Source organism: Fukomys damarensis, unplaced genomic scaffold, assembly GCF_012274545.1.
Source record: "Fukomys damarensis isolate Sample0158 unplaced genomic scaffold, DMR_v1.0_HiC HiC_scaffold_5, whole genome shotgun sequence".
In the NCBI taxonomy this organism is placed as follows: Eukaryota; Metazoa; Chordata; class Mammalia; order Rodentia; family Bathyergidae; genus Fukomys; species Fukomys damarensis.
Window position 1 is genome coordinate 61,978,192 of NW_022900917.1, and position 15,501 is coordinate 61,993,692.

General features: G+C 40.7%; 1 long non-coding RNA gene across 1 annotated transcript in view; it reads left to right on the plus strand.

Annotated features, from left to right (window-relative positions):
- LOC104866420 overlaps positions 1–1,449 on the plus strand; it is a 1,978-nt gene extending 529 nt beyond the window's left edge. Inside the window, exons 2-3 of the long non-coding RNA XR_781452.3 lie at positions 243–354; positions 1,365–1,449. This is a non-coding gene — a long non-coding RNA (uncharacterized LOC104866420). The remainder of the gene's footprint in view (positions 1–242; positions 355–1,364) is intronic.
- The last annotated feature ends 14,052 nt before the right edge of the window (positions 1,450–15,501 follow it).

Below are 15,501 nucleotides of genomic sequence, written 5' to 3' on the forward strand. Positions count from 1 at the left end.
CCCCTAAGCTCGGAGGGAGTGGGGTGGGGGGGTGGGTTTCCAATACAAAGAAACTGTGATGCAAAAGTGTAATTTGTGGTATTCCATCATTCACATTTTAAAAAGTTTAAGAAACGGGTGAAATTGATTGTAACAACAGCCCAATATATCCAAGCTATTACCACTGTAACATGTAATAAATATAAAATTATATATATGTATATATATTTGGCAATATATCTTTAAAACTCGCCATCTATTAGAAGCCTGGATCTCACTTCAGAGCAGCCACTTTCCAACTTGGAGAAGTATGACTCCCCTGACCCCTGCCAGAGGTGAGGGAGCACACATCAATGTTCATACTCGCAAGGAGAGGTAATCCGAATTTTGTATTTTATATTTTTATTTTCCTCTACAAAACACCCTGTAAACATACTCAAATTCACCATCTACCTGCCGGAAGAAGAAATTGTTGTAAATTGTATATGCAACAAAACAAGGCCAGCACGTAGATGTATGAAGAATCCTCCACACTTGACAGGAAAAAGAAAAAAAAGGAGATAACGTGGGCAAAAACATTATTGAACGCTGCAACAAATGTATATATATGTAGAGAGATGATAAGTACAGGAAAACATATTAAGCATCATTTGTTATCAGAGAAATGGAAATTAAAACCACAGTGAGACATGGGCATTAATTTATCAGCATGATCAAAATAAAAGGGAGAATACCAGTAAGTGATGGTGAGCACAAAAACTAGATAACATAAATTCCTGATTGGAATCTGAAATGCTACAAAAGCCCTGGAAAACAGTTGGCACTATTTAGAAACTAAACACGCAGCTATTCTTTGAATCTGCTGGTGTGCTTCTAGCCACTCATCAAAGAGGTATGGAAACTTACGCTCACAAAAAAACTTCTAGTCAAATGTTTACAGTTGCTTTACTCACCATAAGCCAAAGCTGACCAAAAAAGCTACATATTAAAGAAACTGTGGTACATCAGTACCATGTAAATACTACTCAGTAATAAAAGGAAATTTGTCATTTGTATACATTAAAATCTGTATAGATCTTCCTGGAATTATACTGGGTCAAAAAAGCCATTCCACAAAATTATACATAGTATAGTATAGAACAAAATCTGGCTGGATATCGAGACACGTCGACGTAGTCTCCTCTCCTTCTCTAGCTGTCAGGGGCTGATGTTTGCTGAGATTCTCATGTCAAAGTAAGAGTTGTGCCCTCATGTCCAGTCTACCTCTAGGCAAGAGAAATCTGGCTCTTAGAAGTGCAGCCCTGATACTTGGCAGAAGCCAAGCCCTGAGTTGCACTTTTACCTTCCGGAATGCAGCTAATCCTTTCGTCCTCTTCTCCCTCCAGCTACTTGACACCTGGCTGAATTCCCTGAAGGACAATGAGCGCGTGGAAGGGACCATCTGGTGAGCTGCCTGTTTTCTTGGGTTCACTGCAAAAATGAGCAACTAGGGCCGGGGATTTAGCTCAGTGGTTCCGCCGCCTGCCTTGCAAGCGCAAGGACCGAGTTCTATCCCTGGTACCAAAACTAACTAAATAAATAAAATAAATGAACAACTAAAAAGCAAGCAGGCGCTGCCGCTGAGCCTGGGCCCTGGTGTCTCCTGCACTCGTCCCACGTACCACACTTCGTTTCCTGTATCACCTGGCCTCAGGGTCTCCCACTCTTGCCCTTCATTTCCTTGGCTGGCCACCTTCTCTATTTTATCCTCTGAAGACACCCTGTTCTCTCCTGTTTTCTCCTCCCTGTCCTCAGGGACATTCTCTGCTTGGTCTTCTCCCTCCACCAAATGTAATTCTACTCCACCTGGTTCTACCTGTACTCATCTCAAGAAGTTACAGTCCTCACCTCGTGTCAGGCACTGTGTTAGCTGTTGGCGTGGGTGCACGGATGACCCAGAAGGCTCTTTGTCCTCCTAGACCTTGTAGTCCACAGGAAGTGAGAGGCACACCTATAGCAACCTGAAACAGAGTGGTGTTGTGCACACCAAATGTGGTGGGAACGAAGTATCAAAGCACAAAGTACTGCAACTGAGGGTCTCAGGGAAAGTGTCATAGAAGAGGAAGCATTTGAGCTGAAAGAGAGTGGGGGACTAAGAGGCAAAGAAAGGGGAAGAGTCTAAGGTCGTTCCCAAACTCTGATCCTACATGGGCCATTTAGCCACGAGTCACCTGCTTAATTCCATTCAGACTGGCTCACGCAGGCCCAGAAGCGTCCACTAGGGGGCACTGCTGCACTATCTCCCTGCGTGTGTCTTTCAAGCTAGCAGGAGCCAGGGGGCGTCTGTGCTGCTCTAGGCTTTCTGCAGTCGCACTTCTCCCAAAGAAAGCCCTTCTGCAGCCTGAACTGCCTAGGCCTTCCTGCCACTCCTTTCCTGCACCCACCACAGAGGTAGCAACACTCTGTCTTACAAATTTAAAATGAAATACGTATTTTTCAAAAGCAGAGAAAAGCAAAAATCAGAAAAAGAGTACATCACAATTTCACCAATAGAGATCTGTGTTGGTATGTTAGAATAGCCATTCTACATGTAGGTCTTATTTGTGTGTACACATATTTTTAAAACAAAACAAAAAATGATATTATCTCTACAAGTTTTACAATTTTTTTCACTCAGCAACAAAATATGACAAACATTTCTCCTTGTCAGCAAGTATATAAATTTATTCCATCATACTCCAGCTTCACTGAGTTCCAAATATCTGGATTATACTACATTTCCCAAAACCATTCCTATTTTTTTAGGGATTTAGGCTGTTCCGGTGTTTTTTTCCCCTCTGTTCTAAATAATAGAATAGTAAATATAACCAGTTCTCTGCCCAGGGATTATTCCCTTAGCCTTCCCACCCAGAAAGTCACCAGGCTGCTGGGACGCTCAGAAAGTGTTTCTTTGCCTTGGCTGCCTGCTACAACCAGCTTGTAGCTTTCTTACCTTTTCTCCCTTTTCTTTTTGTGTCCAAATGTGTCGATTTTTATTCATTTTGAGTATGAAAGTTTTTATAATTATTCTTATTTTTGATGCTCAAAATCTCCCCAGGCTCACTGGTTTGAGCCCCCCACCTCTGGTCCTTTGAGCAGGACTCCCACCATCTTGGAATGCCCTTCTTACTTTAGGTTTAACAGAATATCCAAGACTGACATTCCTTTCTGCAGAGGATGGTAGGCAGAAATCTGCTTGCCATCCTGGTGGCCTGGATGATCACTGTTTGTGGGCCATTTCAGTAGGGAGACCTGGGGAATGTGTTTTCAAAAGTATGAGCCTGTATCCACAGCTCTAAATCAAAATAAAAGAATGCCTATGTTTGATTTTATGCTGCCCATCTTTTCCTCAGAGCATGGTGGAATAAATAAATGTATACTTACTGACAAGGAAAAGTGTTTATGACATTTTGTTGCTGAGTGAACTTTTTCTTGGGCTACATCCCTAGCCCTTTTTCTTTTTTACTTTATAACAGTCTTGCTAAGTCACTAAGTGACCAGGCTGAATTGGAACCTGCAATCCTCCTGCCTCAACCTCCCAGAGTGCTGGGATTGCAGGTGTATATCACAATGCCCAGCTAAACTTTGGTTTCTTATTAGATTAACTGTAACTACCCCCTTGCTCTATCTTGCAATGTACCAAAAATACTTTCAAAATTATAATATAACATTACTTCTAACAATTAATCTGCTGATCAAAGTTTCATTTCTTTATTTTTTGCCTTGTCAATATATACTAATCTTTTTTTTTTTTTTTTTTTGTACCAGGGATCGAACTTGGATTCTTGCGCTTGCAAGGCAGGCCACCGAACCGCTGAGCTAAATCCCCGGCCCTGTCAGTATATAAAGTCATAAAAAAATCACGATTTTTCTGTATGCTTATGTTACAAGACTGATAGGTCAGTAGACTTTTTTATTGTTGTTTCAGTTTGTTTAGAGCGTGCTTTTTCCCTTTTTGACTTAATCCTGTTATTAAATATGTAAACATCAAAATGAGTCAAAAGTTAAACTTTTGAAGGTATATTCACTCATCCCTCGTCAATTTGTTCTCCACACTCAGAAAGAATCATTTCCATTAACTGGTACTCTATCTTTCCAGTGTTGTGTGTGTGTTGTTTCGGTTGAGGGGGATGCAAAAATAAGCAAACATATGTATCACTCTTCTTTTTGTATGTACGTGAAAGGTGCGTTCAGTTGTTCCTTACCTGTACGTCGTAATGATCACTTTCTGTTAGCACAAAGACCATCATCGGCATGCTGTAGCTGGCTGCCTAGTTCTCTGCTGGGTGGAGGAAGTACAGCTCCTGAAGCCAGTGCCCTCTGATGGGCAGTCTTGATATTGTAAAAAGCTTCCCAAGAAAAATCCTTACGCACCTGTCAAGTGGCATTGGTGGGCCATATTTTCAGGATAGACTACTAGATATGGGATTTCTTTTCAAAATGTAAAACTACAACTAACTTGCTAAATACTGTAGACTTTTCCTACCTAGGAGTTGTGACTATTCTGTATTCCAACAGAGAGGCTGAACTTCTGGATTTTGCCAGCTGAAAAGGTGTTTTTTCCTTTGGTGGTTTGGCCTGGGTTCTGGCTATGTGGGTCTAAAAACATTCCTTGTGCTGATTTTGATGTATAGCTGGTTTGAGACCTTCTCTCCCAAATCAGCCAAATTTTCTTTTCTCTGCCCACAAGTCACTTGACAAGACCGTGAACACTGGATGCCGTTAATGATTGCTTTAGTTTTGCTAATTTACCATCAGCCTTTTCTCCTGTCTCTTTTCCTATGCAGTATACTTGCCGCCTGTCAGCCTAGACACCTCTTGCTGCTCCCTACCAAAGCTTTCCCCGCCAGCCCTCTCAGTCCAAGGCCTGAGGTTCCTTTCCCCCAGACCTCTGCGGTCACGAAGTTGTGACACTGGTCTGCAGGTGTCTGACTTCCAGAAGCCGCAGCTGGCATGTGCCAGGGTTGAAGCTGGAGTGGTGATGGAGTTTTCCTGTGGTAAGGATCCATGTCCAGGCTGGGGTGAGCTAGACCCCTTTTGTCTGGTAAAGAGGTTTACTTCTCCACCTGCTTCCACCAGATGACCTGCCTTCCCTGAGGCACCAAAGCAATGAGCCTAAGCAGCCATGGACCGAAACCTCTGAAACGGTGAGTCAAATAAGTCTTATCTCCTTTCGGTTGACCATCTCATGTGTTTTTCACAGTAATGGGAAGCTGACCGACACAACAAGAGTATTATGGGAAGGATTCACAAAGAGCTAGCACTTCAGAAAGATCTCAAAGGAAGAAGAATAATATTTATTTGCCTTTTGTAAAGATAGCACATAAGGGGTCAGGGATGTAGTCCAGAGGTACAGTACATATTTAGTATGCATGAGGCCCTGGGGTCAGTCCCCACTACCAAAAATGAGAATAATAATAACAAAAGAGGTATACTATAAATCTTACATGTATAGCTTGATACAGCTTTACATACATGTGTCCCCTGAGACTACTACCCGGGTGAAGATAGAGTTTTCAGTATCTCAACAGGCTACACACGTCCACTCCTAAGCAGTGGTTACCTCTCAGGGTAACCACGGCTCTGACGTCTGTCATAAATTACTTTTGTTGATGTCTGGCCCTGAGGGTTGAACCTAGAGACGCTCTGCTGCTGAGCCATATTCTCAGTTCTTTTTATTTTTTACTTTGAGACAGGGCCTCAGTAAGTCGCCCAGGCTGGCCTTGAGCTTGCACCTCTCCTGCATCCGGCTCCCAAGTAGCTGGGATCATAGGTATGTGCTTCTGTACCCGGCTTTTGTTTGGTGTTAAACATCATTCAAAGGGAAGCCTAAAGGACATGCTCTTGGGACCGCTTCCTTCGTCCCATGCTATGTCTGCGAAATTCGCCCCTTTCGTTGCACGCAGGCGTAGTTCCGTACCTTTCATTCCTCTGTGGTACTCCGCAGTCACATCGCGCCTCGTCCTGTCTGTCTCTCACGATGTTGGGGTTGTTTCTGCCTCGGGGCTGTTATGGATAAAGCTTGTAGGGACATTCTGGTGATTTTGGGTGGATGTAAATGCTCATTTCAATTTGGTAGTCCCTAAAAAATAAAATTGCAGGGTCATGGGTTTTCTTTATATTCAGCCATAGTAGTTCCTACCGATTTCCCAAGTATTCGTGCTAAGATACACTGTCACAGAGCATGTGTGAGCACCCTAGCAACTTCATATTCTTGCTTAAACATTGTAGTGTCAGTCCTTTCAATGACAGCACATCTGGGGGATGAAGAGCTTATAATTTGTATTTTCTCAATAGATAGTAACAGTGAACATCTTTTCATCTGCTTATTGGCCATCTGAATAGCCTCTTTTGTGAAGTACTCGTTCAAATCTTTTCAGTGAGTTCACTGTCCTTCATCACTAAGTTGTGGGGTCACCTCATGTAACGTAGGTAAGAACTGCTTTCACAGATATATATTCCAATAATGTCCCGGTCTGTGTCGTGACTTTTCAGGATTTTGCTTATGAATAAGTATTTTAACTCTAATGAAATGCAATATAGCAATTTATTTTTCATATATGCTATTTCTCATTCCCTTGGCCATAAAGATAGTCTCCTTTTAAAGACAGTGTAGATTTTTTTCTTTTCTTCTTCTTTTTTTTTGTTTGTTTTTGTTTTTTGAGACAGGATCTCACTATGTAGTTGAGACTGACCTGGAAATCACTACGTAGCCCAGGCTGGTCTCAAACTCAGCAATATAGCAATTTATTTTTCATATATGCTATTTCTCATTCCCTTGGCCATAAAGATAGTCTCCTTTTAAAGACAGTGTAGATTTTTTTCTTTTCTTCTTCTTTTTTTTTGTTTGTTTTTGTTTTTTGAGACAGGATCTCACTATGTAGTTGAGACTGACCTGGAAATCACTACGTAGCCCAGGCTGGTCTCAAACTCACAGCCATCCTCCTGCCTCAGCCTCCCAAGTGCTGGGATTACAGGAGTGCGCCACCACACCCAGCTGGAATTTTTTTTCTTAAACGTATAGCTTGATAAATCTTTACATACGTGTGTCCCCTAAGGCTACTACCCTATGGAGTATGGATGGATTTTTCATATGGAATTCATATGGAGTGAGGGGGAGAATTGATATTTATTTTTTCTCTATGAATATACAGTTGACCTAGCACCATTTATTGATGGTCCAGCCCTTCCTTCCTGTCACGTATCAGGTGTGACCGTATGCAGTATTTATGGGTACTCATGGACTTTTTTCTTTTCGTTGGTCTTAAGTTACCCTTGCTCCAAAACTTTAGTATTTCAATCGCTAGGTTTTAAATAGGTTTTGATATCTGATAGTTGAAACCTCCTTGTTTTTCTTCAAGTTTGATTTGGCTATTCTAGGTCCTCTGATTTTCCATATGCACTGTAGAATTATCTTGTCAATGTCAAGAAAAAACAGTGTTGAGACTTTGGAATTCCATTGAGTCCACACATCAAATTTGGGGGGGGCGGTTAACCTCTTAAAAGACTATTTTCTAATCCATGAACGTGACGTGTCTGCATTTATCAAGGTGTTCTTTAATTATTTAAACATGTTTTATATTTTCCAGTGTACTGGTCTTGTACACCCTTTATTACACTTATTCCCAGAGTTTTGAGCTTTGTTAGTATCTTTTTTTTTTGGTACTGGAGAAAGAATTTGGGACCTTGTGATTGTGAGACAGGTGGTGGCACCACTGAGTTAAATCCCTGGCCCAAGCCTTTGTTAGTATTTTAAGGGCTCTTTTAAAAATGTTTTCTTTGGAAAATTTGGCATTTAATGCTGGGCCTTACATATGATAGGCAAGTATACTATGGCTGAGACAGATTCCCATTCCCTTTTAAATTTTTTGATGTTTTTGAGATAAGGCCTCACTTACATTGCCCAGGCTGGCCTTAAATCCACAGTCCTCCTATCTCAGTCTCCTAAGTAGTTAGAATTAGAGGTATACATCACCACACCTGGCCAAAGGTTTATTCTAAATTAAAAAAAATGTTTTTTGTATCTGGGATCTAACTCAGGACCTTGCAGTTGCGAGGCAGGCAGCGGCACCATTGAGCTAAATCCCTGGCCCCAAAGGTTTATTTTCTAATTGATTGTCATCAGGATATAGAATAAATTAAATGTTTCGCTTTTATGTATTTTATGTAAAGTATACATAGCCTAAAATATACCATTTTAATTATTCTTCAATGTACAGTTCAGTGGCATTAAATACATTCACACTGTTGTGCAACCAAGCAGTTGATTGTTTTTCCAGGCAATTGATTTTTTTGTTTGTTTGTTTTGCTTTTTGAGACAGGGCCTTGCTATGTAGTTCAGTGTGCCCTTGAACTCCCGATGTAGCCCAAGCTAACCTCAAACTCTTGGTAATCCCCAAGACTCAGCCTCTCAACTGCTGGGATTACAGGCCAGGCAATTGATATTTAAATTCATTTTTGTTATGCATTTTGGGCTTGGAACTGTTACAACACCTCTGGGCAGTGTGTATCAGGACTCCTCACTAGGCTGGCAGCAGAGGGGCAGAAATAAGCACATGTTAGCAAAGTGTTCAGAGGAATCAAAGTGTCTTCTACCTGAACTGTGGAAATACATTAACAATTTAATGGGACTATATGCCTTCTTGCTAATATTTTATCTTTTTTTTTATTTTTAAAATTGAGTTTATTGGTACATTTTATGTATACAGTACAGCTACATTTATTATTGGGATCTTGTACCTTTACATGACAGGTCTTGGTTCTCATTTTTTCCCCTTGTCCCTGCCCTCCCTTCACCCCCTCCTCCCCTCCCCAATTACAAACACTTTATTTCCATTTTTTTCATTTTCTCATATTTGTTTCTTTCCCTTATTACCTTTCCCCTACCCTTCCCACTTCCCCTACACCTTTAGCCCTTTTCTTCCTATTTCACATTGTCAATTATCTCATTAGGATCTTATGTACCATTATAGTTTTTCACACCAGAGAAACTATTTGGTATTTCGGTTAAAGAAATCTCTGTATGAACATTAAAAATAGGGAATCCTAAAATAAAATTAAAAAGGAAAGTAAAAGAGAAAAGGCAATGATGTAAGATTAAAATAATCCTTAATTCTGAAGATGAAAATGGTCCCTGAACATATTTAAATTGCTTCTTGTTCTTGTAGTCTTATCTTATTCATTTTTTTTCATTATTTAGAGAATGCTTTATTAGTTTCTGCAATCAAACCCACGTAGATATGACCTTACATATTTAATACAGTGCATTACCCCTGTACAAGTGGAAAAAAATAAAAAATAAAAATAAAAAAATTTACATTTCTAGACCAATATGGTGCTAATATCTTAATAGTAAAGATCTGATAACTCTGACACATGGCTTGGTGTACGCTGTGGCTTTATGTCTCATTTTATTTAGTTTGTTTTTTGAGGCAGGGTCTCACTATGTAGTTGAGACTGACTTGGAACTCACTATGTATCCCAGGCTGGTCTTGAACTCACAGCAATCCTCCTGCCTCAGCCTCCCGGGTGCTGGGATTACAGGCATGTGCCACCATACCCGGCTATGTCTTATTTTAAATTGAGCATTAAGGAAATGCAGTATTGTAATTGTCACTTTGACAATACTTCTATCTAGAGGCCTGCTGCCATTTTTATTTTCAGTGAAAATTGTTGTTCCCAATAAAGGCAGGATTAAAATTTTTCTCTAACAGACTGAGTTGGTATAGTGTGTTCTTAGTTATCAAAAATACTCTTGTAGCTTTGGGACTTTGAATTGATGAATATTCCTGATGTGGAGAAAAGCATGACACACACTGTACAAACTCAGTCACACAAAATGGCTGTCGTATATGTACACGCAGGACCTAAAAGAACACATCCAGCTAAGCTGCTTATGATTGCGAATGACTTTGTTCTTTGCTTGTTTTTGTTTCCTGTAATGCATATATTAACTTTAGAAAAATAAAAATTTTAAAATTAAAAATATTCAGCTTTATTGAAGTATAATTTACATGTGCTAAAAGTCACCAATTTTAGGTGTACAGTTGAATTTTAGGTGAACAGTTTGATAAATGCATGGAACTGTTCAGCCACTATAACAATTACGATATAGAATACATCCATCACTGTCTAAAGTTTGCATATGCCCACACATGCTAGTCTCACCCGCTGGCACACAGAGTATAGTGAGTGACTCGAACCTAACTATTGTGGCTCCAAGTCCACACTGTTTTTCTTTTCTGTTTTTTTTTTTTTTTTGGTACCAGGGATAGAACTCGGGTCCTTGTGCTTGTGTGGCAGGCACGGGAACCACTGAGCTAAATCCCCAGTCCCACCCTGTTTTTAATTCTACCATACTGTTCTGAACAGAAGGAAGCAGGGCATTTGGGGTCATGGAAACAGTAGGAAAAAGGTCACATCTATGATGGAGTAAGTGGAGGAGACTTTAGGTGAAGTAGGTTGGAAGAGAAGGAGATGAAATTCATGAGGTGGAGACTAGTAGCTTTTTTTTTCTTTTTGGTACCTGGGATTGAATTTAGGACCTTGCGCTTTTGAGGCAGGCAGCAGCACCACAGAGCCTGAGACTAGTAGCTTTTGAAGCAGAGAAATTGGGGCTTGACGTGGTGAGAACCCACTTAGCTTTTGGAATATTTATGTAGTTCATTAGAGGAGTGAGGGTAGCGAGATGGGGAAGAAACAAGCGCTGAGGAAAACACCCCTTTCCTGCCTCTTCCTTCAGGCCTGGTGGACAGGTAGACCTGGCATGGTGTTCATTTTATTTATTTATTTATTTATTTTTCAGCTTTAATTGAGTTTATTGGTACATATTAGGGATACAGTACAGTTACATTCATTGTTGGGATCTTGTACCTCTACATGACAAGTCTTGATTCTCATTTTTCCCCCTTACCCCTGCCCTCCCTTCTCCCCCTCTGGTGTTCATTTTGTATTAGAATGGTGCCCCTTGTTTCCCCCAGCAAAATGATTCTGTTAATGAGGGTTTGGAAGTCTTGGATGCCAAAGCCACCACATCCCTCCAGGACCCCTTAGTTTGTTAGTTCGCCCAGCAAGTCCCATCCTTCGGTCTTCTCCACACTGGTGCTGCCCTCAGCAAGGACATTCTGAGGTGGTGCTGTCAGCCTGCGCGGCACTTCACTCAGCTCCACCTGGGCCTCATCATGTCATTCTGCACCGGAAAAGGCATGCGAGTCATCGGAGGAGGGCTTGCTGTGTAGGGAGCCAAAGCACACTGATCTCTGGGAGCTGGAAGACATGCCGTTCCTGCCCTGGGACACAGCTGTCAGCAGTGAGACTGTGAAGTGGGTAACTGGTCACTCCATACCTGCATCTCCCACCTTGAGGGCTCAAGACCTGGGGACTCAGGATGCCACCAGATCACTGGATGTTTCTGTTCCCTCCACCTCACCCAGGGAAGTTCAAACCAGCCCCTTTAAGGGCCTGCCCTGATCCTTCAGGAAAACAGTCCTGATAGCTCAACCTAACTAAATGCACCTTTTTTTTTTCCTCATTGAGTTTATTGGTACTTTTTAGGTATACAGTACAGTTACATTCATCACTGGGATCTTGTACCTTTATATGACAGGTCTTGGTTCTCAGTTTTTCCCCATTCCCCTGCCCTCCCTTCACCCCCTCTGCCCTTCCCTATTTAGAAACACTTTATTTCCATTTTCTCATATCTTTTTCTTTTCCCTTATTTCCCATCTCTTCACTCTTCTCTCCCACTTTTCCTTCCATGGAGATAGTACTTGTCCTGTCTTTGGTGCAAACCCAGCCTGACCAAAGATGAGCACTTCTTAGGCTCAGTTCTTGATAGGGAATGAGAGTCTGTTCCAGCCCCCATCGTGCTCTTTGGTGCTGCCCAGGCCAGGTGTGCCGGGGTTGGGGGGGGAATGAGGCCTGACCTATCAGCCTGAGCTAACTGACCCTCAGAGGTGGAGGTGGGGCATCCTTGCCTTAGCATTTCTCCTTGGATACAGGGCCAGAAGCGGGGTTTAAAATGTCACATGAGAACTAGGCGGAGTTTCCCGCGAGGGGTGTCAGCTGTTTCTCCCTCATAGGCTGGGTTTTGCAAAGTCACAATTTACAGATGAGCATTTACAGTGAAATACTTAACTATATGAGGTGGCCGCATTGGTGTGGGGCATGGGAGATGTCCTCGGGGTATGGCAGACTTGTTCATTTCACTGGGATTTCGAACTCATTTGAACACAGCCTCTTCTTGTCTTGGTGGACACACAGGGTGGAGGTGGGCAAGGCGCTGTAATGAAAATGGTTAGTCAATGTTGTCTTAATATTATTGACAATTCTGTAAAGTTTCTTTTTATGAGTATTTCTGTTAAACTGTTTCACCTTTGTTTTGAAATCCTTCCCTTTTAAGGAGAAAATGTGATACTTGTGAAAAAGCTTGTAAGAAAGCCCCTTTTTTCCTTTAAATCTTCTTTAAATGACAAATCTAGGTGATTAAGGTTGTGAATTTTTATTTTTGCTTTGTTTTTAATGAACATTTGTCTTTCAGAATAGGATTGCGTGATAATTAAATGACAAAAACAAAACATGATCTTGTGCAATTAACAAAGCTACTGCAAGAAAAATAAAACATTTCTTGGTTAAAAAAATGCACGTTTTTTTAATGCTCTGCATCTCCAGGTCTCAGTGATTGCCAGTTCAGTATTTCACAATGCATGGTCCTAAATGGTTCTCTAATTATACTGGAGAATTCATTGTGGGATGGATGCCTTCTCTTCTAGTAAGAGTATAAATTTCTTGAGGGAAATGATCAATCTTTCTTCATTTGTGACATGTCTTGCTAAATCTATTATGGACCCGGGAGGACATAATATGTAACACTGTCACATGCTGTTTTACATGGCAGAGTTTATGGTGCCCTGCTGATCATTACTCAGTAAACCCTTCAGAGTAAGTACAAGTGGGCTCCAACTAAGTGAGAGACAAAGAGGTCTTCTTTGGAAACTCAGAATAGATCACTTGTAAATTGGAAAAAGGTATTTCCTGTCTATTGGGGTGGGTTTATTTAGTGCCAAGTCTATAAGAAGATGGTCTCTTTGGTATCTTTTCCATACTCTTCTTTCATTCATAGGGAAGGCATCTGATGTTTGCTAAGTGCCCTGTGTGATAAAGATTAAAGATTCAAAGATGATTGACAAGTGCTTTCTCCCTGCAGGTGGCTATTTTAGTGACCCACATCACCCATAAATGTCTATCTCTAGTCACCTGTTCCTTTACCAAATCCATTTTCTATGCTAGGGGTTAGGCAACTTTCCACATATCAAGTAATAGACAACTAGACCCGCCAGAGGAGCTGAGGTAATGCTTCTCCTTGTCAGGAAGTCGGGGTCATGATATCATATAACTTGCTGAAACCATGAGAAAGAGTAAGGGTGGAGAGATCCTAAGTGTTATTTGGGTTTTTGCAGAAGGCTGAGAAACCCAGAACATCAGAGACCACTTGCTATAAGAAAACAAACAAACAAACAAAACGGAGTTAAAATCAGGAGTGGCTAAATTCAGCCTTTTCCTATTGAAGTGCAAAACGCATGTTTTGTAAAAATGGAAGAAAATCAGTGATTATTTACTGAAGTAAGTGAAAGCAACACCGCCAACAGGATACAGTGAGAAGATACAATCCAAAGAGTTTGCAGTTTCATGGGGGAGATACACACACAGGTTTAAAAAACATAAATTATAATTAATAACATATTAATTACAGAAATTAATGAGATTCACTGTAATATTCCCATACACATGTATATCATGTATTGATCATGTTCATCTATCCTTCTTCTAACTTCTCCCCCTTGCGAACTGCCCCTCAACCCCCTCCTGCTCCCTCTTATTTTTAGCTCTTTCTTTCTCTCCCTCCCTTCCTTCCTCCCTCCCTCCCTCCCTCTCTCTCTCTCTCTCTTTCTTTCTTGTTTCCTTCTTTTTTTTTCCACATTTGAGAAAAACCATATACTACTTGTCTTTCTGTGTCTGGCTTATTAAACAACATGATATCATTTAGTTCCATTTATTTTACTGAAAATGGCAAGATTTTATTATTCTTTATGTTTGAACAATACATACATACATATATATATATATATATATATATGTATAATGTTTTTTTTTCTTCATTTATCTGTTGACAAATCACTTAGTTTAATTCTATAACTTAGCTATTGTGAATAGTGCGACAATAATCATCATGTTCTGGTATCTCTTTTGTAGGCTGACTTCATTCCCTTTGGATATATAACCAAGAATGGGATAGCTGCACTGTATGAACGTTAGATTTTTAGTGTTTGGGAGGATCTCCATATTGTTTTCAGCCCCATTCCTTTCTAGGTACGGAGCTGCCTTCTGACCCCAAGCACAAGGGAACAGGGTGAGAGCTGGCAAAGACATCTCACCGAGCCCTTAGCCTACTGTATCTCTTCAGAGAGCTCAGCCATCCCCAATCAGTTCCTTTTTTTTAGCTTTCCCTTCTTCCACTTGCTCTTGCAGTGTGGGGAGAGAGAGATGTCTGTGCTTCAAACAATGTCCCACATTGCCAGGAAAGTACAGCAGATCATCTTCTCTATCCCAGCTGTAGCTTCCGTGCTGTCTAGGAGTCCAGTCATTTGTTTCAGTTGTATTGAGTACCCATTGTATTTCAGGTCCTGTGCTGGGCACTGGTGAGATCTGGAGCCCTGCTTTGGAGAGACTCGTGGCCTAAAAGGGCAAGACAGCTATGGAAATAGTAAAGTGCTAGATGCTGGTGGTTGCTAGCGTAAGACTGCCCACCAGAGGGGACTGGCTGAATGAGCTCTGCCGTAAATTAAGTCTCCATAAATAAAAAATTTGAAATAATCCCGTGCATGCTATCAAATCACACTTAGCAAAAGAAACCACAGAAACTGCACAACACTTGGAGATTGAGTAATACACTCTTAATTGATCAATGGGTCACTGAAGTAATCAAAGAAAAATATAAAATTTTCTGAAATCAAGTGATAATGGAAATGTTATGTATGAGAACTTGTGGGACACAACAAAAACACTTCTAAGAGGAAGCTTTAATGAGTGCCTACATTAGAAAAATAGGGTAACCTCAAATAATGATGATGTATCTCAAGGTCCTAGAGAAAAAAAAAAAAAGAAGAAGAAACCAAACTTCAAATCAGTAGAAGGAAAGAAATAATGAAGATCAGAGTGGAAATTAATGAAATTGAAACTAAAAGAAAAATACACAGATCAATTATTCAAAGGTTGGTTCTTTGGGAATTCAAATAAGATTGATAAATCCTTAACCAAATGAAAAAAAGAGAAAGAGAGAGAGAGAGAGAGGGAGAGGGGGGGACAGAGACAGATGGGCAGATTCAGGCAGGGAGACAGAGACACAGAGAGAAATCCAAAAAATTAAAATCAGAAATGAAAAAGGCAAAATGACAAGACACCACTGAAATCCAGAGGGTCATAAATTATTTATAAAATTTATATTTA